The sequence below is a fragment of the Trichechus manatus genome, unplaced genomic scaffold (genome assembly GCF_000243295.1).
Source record: "Trichechus manatus latirostris isolate Lorelei unplaced genomic scaffold, TriManLat1.0 scaffold00104, whole genome shotgun sequence".
NCBI classification, from domain to species: domain Eukaryota; kingdom Metazoa; phylum Chordata; class Mammalia; order Sirenia; family Trichechidae; genus Trichechus; species Trichechus manatus.
Window position 1 is genome coordinate 3,974,669 of NW_004444040.1, and position 8,380 is coordinate 3,983,048.

The 8,380-nt window shown below is 38.9% G+C and overlaps 1 protein-coding gene across 1 annotated transcript in view; it reads right to left on the reverse strand.

Moving 5' to 3' along the window:
- Nucleotides 1-8,380, reverse strand: part of GPCPD1 (glycerophosphocholine phosphodiesterase 1) — an 89,872-nt gene that overhangs the window by 64,690 nt on the left and 16,802 nt on the right. The gene's annotated exons all lie outside the window — the stretch shown is intronic.

An 8,380-nucleotide genomic window follows, 5' to 3' on the forward strand; every position in this document is an offset into this window, starting at 1 on the left:
GCCCAGGTGCCGGCGCCCGCCGTCCCGCTTTGCCAACGCTCCCCGGGCGGCCCGCGGCGGCGCCGAGCGACAGGAAGCGGCTCCGCTCAAAACCGGTTTCAGCTGCTCCAGACCAAACCGCCAGGCCACCCGGCGGGGCGGGGCCGACGGGCAGGAGGGGCGGGGCCTGACGTCACGCCCGGCGACCTCCCGGCCAATCGGCCGCCGCGTGTGGGGAGGCCGGGCCCGTGCGTTCCTGGAAAAGGCCGGCGTCGGCGGTCGAGGCGTGGTGGGGTATCCTCAGCATCCTTGTCCTCAGCTGTCTGGGCTAGCCCGGAGCCGCCCCTGGCACCCGCGCGGATGACACCTGGCCTAGGGTCGTAGAAGCAGACCTTGGCCTCTAAAGTCGCCTTAGGGACAACCAAGTGTGGAGGCAGGAGCTGCAATCCTGAATTGCTGTTTTTCACATTTGAAAACGAGGGAAATTAGCAGGCCTTTGGGAAGTATTGGAGCTCTGGTGGCGCAGTGGTTAAGACCTTGGCTACTAACCAAAAGGTCTAGCAGTTCGAATCCACCAGCCGCTCCTTGGAAACTATGGGATGGTTCTCCGTCTTGTAGGGCCACTATGAGTCGGATTGGCTCGATGGCAACGGGTTTGGTTTTTCTGGGAAATTTTAGGAAATTTTCTTTCGTTACAAAACGAGCAAGCATACTTAGACCAATCATTAAAGTTTAAAATGAGAATTGGGTGACCTAAGATGGTGGAGAGGTTATAAGCTTTGCCACTCAGAGTATGGTCTGCGGGCCGGCAGCTTCACCTGAGAGCTAGTTGAAAATGCAGAATCTCAGCCCATTGCAGACCCGCTGAATGAAAATGCATTTAACAAGATACCCAGGTGATATGTATGCCACTTCAAATTTGAAGGAATAGGATTAAAGCAAAAAGACCCTTCTGCAGAAGTTAAAGTCCTTTATTTTCTGAAAAGTGGCTCCTACCCCTACCTGTCCAAAATGCAGATTTTTCTGTTCTTTCATGGACCTGAGAAACAACATTTACCACTTACCTGTCTTAATCATTACCTTCCCAGCACCAGGATATTTCTGATTAATTTTGAATAAAATTATGTTATCAAAGACTTCATCTAAGTCAAGTGAAATGCTGAAAATAAAAATAAAAAAATTTTTAAACCTTCTCAGGGGATGTTGAAGGACTCTTAGGATAATAGCTCAAATTGCAAATTGATTCAAATGGGCCTGTTGAACAGGTGTTTGGATTAGGTGTGCTCTAGCTTTAGGCAGAGCTTCTAGTCTTATAAATTGAATTGTTCACATTTGGTATTTGAGCTTGGAATATATTCCAGGACACTCCTGACAATGTCATCCACTCAGTTCATAAATAATTGTCTGTTTTGTTGTAGGCACAGGATGCAATGGTTTTTTGATGGCACTCTTTCTAATCCCAAATTTTTTAAAGAATTAAGGTTTCCTTGTAAGTATGCACCATTATCTGTTAAATCTGCTGTTGTACATTTCCTAATAGCTTGGAGTTGATCTCATTCCTCTGCTGGTGGTCATACTTCAGTGATGAATTTCTTTCATAATAGTTTTCTTCCTTTAAATGTTTATAATAGATCTTTATTTTCCTGTAGACACCACTTATTCAAGCAATTATTCGCCTAACGTTTATACTTCAAGTAAACAGACCTAATCTACGCTCCTTCCCTAAATCGTATTGAAATAACAGCGGAATTATACGTATTCAGAAAGTGCCACCAATGGGCCAGAAACTGGGGAATTTCTAGAAGATATGAAATTAGCCAGTAGCATTGTTGCTGTCGCCTGCTCTAGCCCCTAACTCATAGCAACCCCATACACAACTACATCAGATTCTTGTGATCCATAGGATTTTCACTGGCTGATTTTCAGAAGTAGATCACCAGGCCTTTCCTTCCTAGTCTGTCTTATTCTGGAAGCTCTGCTAAAACCTGTTCACCACCATAGCAACACAAAAGCCTCCACTGACGGATGAGTGGTGGCTATGCTTAAGGTGCATGCATTTTTTGGGAATTGAATGGCATCTCCCACATGGAAGGTTAGAATGCTACCACTGAACTATCACTGACCACCCTGCCAGTCATTAACCTGTTGCCATCGAGTTGATTCCAACTCATAGCAACCCTATGGGACAGAGGAGAACTGCGCTATAGGATTTCCAACGAATGCCTGGTGGATTGGAACTGCTGACCTTCTGGTTAGCTGCCAGGCTATTTAACCGCTGTGCCACCAGGGCTCCTGCCAGTAGCATTAAATGATTAGAAACATTTTGAGAGCAGAGAAACCTGGACCCACACAGGGGAAAGAGGGGCCCCTGGAGATGATGCCATCTTGTATACTTTTGCTTGGAGACTTCTTGATAATATTTTAGATTATACCATGTTCACCCTGTTGTGATTGGGAAATTAAGTCAAATGTAGACAATACATTCCTTTCTCCTGCCACTTCTGTGGAATTTTGTAATTTTTCAAAAGAAGGGAAATTTAACATCCATTACCTTATTTAATTAAATAATGAAATATGTTATTTGTCTGAAATCAGATCAAACTTTATACCTTCAGTTTTTAGAAATGGTAATAGTAATAAGGAGCCCTGGTGGCAGATTGGTTAAGCATTTGGCTGCTAACCAAAATGTCAGCAGTTCAAATCCACCAGCTGATCCTTGGAAACTCTATAGGGCAGTTCTACTCTGGCCAGACCTGAACTTGAATCTTACCCCTCACTATGTGTGACATTTTTAATATAAATCTGTGGTCAAATTTTTACTACTAAGTATTGTGCTCTTTTAAGATCTATCTATATGGGATCAAATTGACAATAGCAACTGGGAAAATTGGATAGGAATCTTAGGGATTTATGTTAACTGGGGAGAAACAACTGAGAAAAGAAGGGTGAGAATGGTTGCACAACTCAAAGAATATAATCAATGTCACTGAATTGTACATGTAGAAATCGTTGAATTGGTACATATTCTGCTGTGTCCCTTCTCAACAACAACAAAAATAAAATAAATTTAAAAAAATAAAATATATTGAGGAATTTTATTTAAGATTTTATTTACTGGGAAAAACTCCATCATACCAATTTAATTTCTTAATCAATTTTTCTAGAAGATGCACTTAAGCTGTTGCTAATTTGTTCCATTTTTATTTCACTGAAATTTTCAATTAGAATCGATTTTTTCATATGCATTTTAGAATAAAGAATTGCTTTATGTTGATATCAATTTTTTGGTAACCAAATATAACTTCTACTATTGTGAGTTTCCTTTTGTGGCATTATTTTGCAAATCTACATTTTGTCACAATGAACTGACTCTTCCAACATTTTTTAGTTAATAGCACATTTTACCATGGCAATTTTTGTTGTTATCAGCTTTGTTTTGTGCAGAGTCTTCTCCCAGAAATGTTTATTATGTCTTGGATATAAGACTGATCCTTTCTACTTATTTTGTGACCAATCCATGCAAATATTTGTGATTATTCCCCTCAGATATTCCATAATTGCTCTATTGTCAGAATTTTTTTTTAACTAAAAACTAACGATTTGGTATATGTCGTAGGCTGGGTTCTCTAGAGAAGCAAAACCAGTAAAGAGTATAAACGTATATGTATAGATAGACTTATATCAAGGAAATGGCTTGCGTGGTTGTAGAGGCTGGAACGTCCCAAGCTCATGGAGAGGCTTCTCCCGATTCACATAGTCACAGGGGCTGGTGAACCCAAGGTCGGAAGGTCAGAGAGCTCTTGCTCACAGGCTGTGAAGATTGATGAATCCCGAAATTGGCAGGTAAGCTGCTAGCTTAAGTCCCAAGAACTGGAGGTCAGATGAACAGAGGCCAGCTGCAGGATCCAGTATGAGCAAAAGCCCCTGAGCCTTGCCAGAACACCTGCTTATATTCTGTTGCAGGCCACACACCTAAGGAAACTCCCTTTCAACTGACTGGCTACTCGCAGCAGATCCCATCATGGGGGTGATCACATATCACATCTCAAGAGGGAAGTGATCACAACATTATATGACTGCCAAAACACTAAGAATCATGGCCCAGCAAAGGTGACACACAATCTTAACCATCACAGTATATTTTATTCACCTCACTGATTGCTCTTCTTCTCAAAGATGCTACTCATGACTTTCATTCCCTCTGCATGAGTCCGTAGACAATTTTCCAAATAACAGTTAAAAAAAAAAAAAAAACCATTGCCATTGAGTCGATTCCAACTCATAGCCACCCTATAGGACAGAGTAGAACTGTCCCATAGGGTTTCCAAGGCTGTAATCCTTGCAGAAGCAGACTACTACATCTTTCTCCCACAGAGCGGCTGGCCGGTTCAAACCACCGACCTTTTGGTTAGCAACTGAGTGCTTAACCACTGTGCCACCAGGGCTCAGTGGCACTACTTATTCTTCGTGTATGTACAACGTGTAGCTTCCACAAAAGTGTTGTGGTTTAATCTTTGCTAATGATTGTTCTTTCATGTTAAGGTCAATACCATATGGAGAAACCAAGGAAAATGCTGATTTCCAAAACAATATGGTTCTTCAAATGTGAGCCTTTAAACCAAATTTCAAAATGGCTTCAGCTTTTTTGGTGTATAGTTTTCCAAGCTCTTGAATATGTCATAGAATCAAAATGTCTAGGGCAGGAGAGGTTCAAACAGTAAGGTCAAAATGTCTTCCATGACCTGTTTCTTTACTAGTGAAATCATGGTTTAAATACTACAGGGTAGGGACTCAGGCAGACATAGCTATGGCTGCGTGCTTGTCCGTTTTCCCATTCTTGCCTATTCTGTAATACTCTTTGGACTCAGGCAGACATGGCTCTAACAGTATGGTTGTCCACTTCCCACTTTTGTCCTTTTGAATATATGCCAAATAAAACTTTGTTTTTGCTTTACTAAAGTTTGTGATATTTTTCCCCTACAACAGTTAATGGCGTAGTCATCAAGGGTTTCTGAAGCTATGAATCCAGTCAACCTCGAGGAGACCTAGACTGTGGAGCAAAAGCCAGCAAAGAGAGGTCCTATCTTCTGGACCCACGTGTTCCCACTCCATGTCCCTTCAACACCGATGGGGTGAGTGCTCTCGGAAAGCGAGCCTTTGCTTATTCTTTTTAGTTCTCTTTCTCATGTTTTCTTAAACTTTGTTTGGCATGTTTGTTAGAAAAACTGGTTGTTTGATTAAGGAGAATCTTTCTTAGATTTTTGCTTGATTGTTTGGTTAAGAGTGACATTTAGTAACTCATTAGGTGAACTGCATTATAGGTCCGGATTCAGGCATTTGAAACGTTAAAGAGGTAATTCTATTTTCGAAGAGCTTTGAGTTACTATAAGCCGCAAAATTTGGGCCTTTTTGTAGCTCAGAGAAAACCTGGAAAATAGTGCTCTGTTTTGCCAAATTTGTAGGGAGAGGTGGCAGCTCCTGACCTGTGTTATGAAATTTGCAGGGGGAGGTGGTAGTCTTGTACCTTTTTTATGATATAGTTTCTCAATAAATAATCACAGTGTTAAAATTAAAATCATTGGTAACTTTAAAGAACTTTGCAATTGAAGGAACTAGTATATTTAATGTCTAAAATAACAGACTAGGTCTCTAGCCAGCAGAATGAATTAAGTTCAAAAAGAAGGAAACCGAAAGCTTGAACATTGGAGCTTAACATCTTTGATAAATGAGCTTGGATTTTCCCCCCTACTACTGAGACACTGGCTTGGGGTTCATATTTAAAAACACTATAAACTGAGTATACTAGAAGTAACTTGGAATTTCAGTGACCACTTTGGGAAAATGAGTTTTCATTTGTGTTGTCCTTTCTTTCCTCTTTAGGGAATTTTGCTTGATGCTCAGGTTTTGTCAAAAGGTCTAATATTCCTCCATCTGAGGCTCTGACAATAAGTTTTCTCTAGAACCTGTTTTTTCCATTGAATCGAGTCCATGTTACCAAAAATTGCTCTACACACTTTAAGAAACTAGGATCCCCATATCCTAGTTTTGTGTGGTATTGTTTGGTGAGTTTACGTGGTCTTTCTGTCGCCTTTTTTCCAAGAGCTTTCTTCTGGTCTAGAGCGTTATGTCTAAGTTTCTGTGTGTATCAGATTGGAGGTTATGGCTGAAAACTGCTTTTGTTTGTAAGACTAGTCATAGAACCTCAGTTCTTTCTCCATCCAGAAAAAAACTGCATCTTCTCTGTCTTATGCTTTAGACTTTTAAAAGCTACTTGGAGATGCTTTGATATAAATTGGTCTATTTAAAAAGTACACTAAGAATTTTATGTTCTATACTATGTCAGTCTTAGAAGGAAAACCTTTCTAAGTAACCTAAGCTATATATTATATGAAATGTGTTTTATTTAAGGAAAAAGGATAGTTTTGTCTTAAAATAGCAGTTCTAGAATATTAAAGAGAACAAAATGAGTTATCTTTTATCCTTTAAAATGCCTAGGTCAACTTAAACATATGTAAATGTCTTCCATGAGTCAGCAGAGCGAGGGAGGGGCAAGATCAGGCCTCCTCAGCCTCCAGCCCCCAGTCTCCAAGGTCGTATAGCTCCAGGGAAGCTTTTGAAAGACCCTTTCCAACTAGGTGGAGACTCTTTTAAGACAAAAGATAAGAAAAAATTGCTGCTTTGCTATAGTTATCAGAAATTGAGTGGATCCCAATCATAGAAGTGTAAACAAGTTCTCTCTATTATAGGGGAACTCTAAGAAGTCAAACAATAGAAATCACAATGAGACACATCTGAAGTGGCCTAGAAAATGTTTCCACTCCTAGCCAGACCCTTAAGGTTATATCCATATCAATGAACTGGTCAGTTGAGCAGAGACTTTGTGATTTCCAAAGCTAGTTGATAAAATCTTTAAGGGCTAAAATTAGATTGGGAAAAATATGAGAAATAGTAAAAGTTGAAGGAAATCTTAGAATATTTAAACAGCCTTTCTTTCACTTACAGTTACATTTTATGATATACAGGCTAAAAATAATTCCAAAGACATTTTAGGTAACTTACAGATATTAAATTGAGTTAATAGATATTTTTCATAATTTAAGTTCATATACTTTGTCCTTTTATGCCACAAAAGGAAAAATATATACATATATTTAAGTCGGCTAATGAGTGCGTTCATTTTTGCCATTTTAAAGGGATGCACCATAAGAGATATGCAACAAAGGCAACATTTAAGAGGTTTATCTTTGTCCTTTTATGCCACAAAAGGAAAAATATATACATATATTTAAGTCGGCTAATGAGTGCGTTCATTTTTGCCATTTAAAGGGATGCACCATAAGAGATATGCAACAAAGGCAACATTTAAGAGGTTTATTGAAAAACATTTATTTGCTATACTCAAGTTTTATCTGTCTGACTAAAGTTTAATGGTTTAATTCGTGGGATTTTTAGGAGTTTTAATGTGAAATAGCATATAAAACAAAGAATTAGGATTCTCACTGTTAAAATAACAAAAAATTTTTTGATTTCTGAGCTGAAAGATTAATTTATTTGTGTATTCAGTCTCTCATTAGAATAAGATTCCTGAGCCAAAAACCAAGTCAAATGGCTTACAGAAATGAAAGCTAAGATTTTTACCTTTAAGATCTTTGGTTAAATAACAAGTATTGTTTCATGGTGACCTACAATCAACTCCTGACAACTCTGAAACTTCATGGAAAGCCACAAGAATTTTTATAAAGGAAAAGTGCTAAAAAGGTTTATTTAACATGTTATAAATTACACGGAATGTGTTGTCAAAATCAAGGGAAGTATCTGATTCTCTTTGAGTTAAAATTTTTATGTTAGTATTTCCTCTTATGTTTTTTCCTGGTATTATATAGCAAATACACAATATTATGTTGTAATTTTATTATTATTTCTTTATTGTTAACTTGGTCGCAACTTTTATGTTTTTGAATCTAGCATTCTCAAAGCCAATGGTTTGATTGAGGAATTCTGATCATTTACCTATGAAGTTTTTTTTTATTACTATTCAGTTGTTTAGAGATTTGATAATCTTGGTAGAGTCTTAGCATATCCTGACTATATGGTTTTTGTCTCAAGATTATTATGTATTATATCTGAAGTTCTTTAAAAATACAGTTAACGGCAAAATGGCGCTCTAGGCAGAAGCACGACGCCGTCCCTCCACAGCAAAGATCCGAAAAACTAAGCCGAACAGAGAATACAACAATCCTGAAACCCTAAAACATCACAAGGAAGAGATAAAGAACTCAGCCAAGCACCAAATGGAGTGAGAAAACTGACAGAGAACGGAGAGCGAGGAGAGATTCATGCAGAGGTTCCCTACCAGCTAACTCAGCGTGATCCACCATCTTGGACTCCTATTGGAGACCAG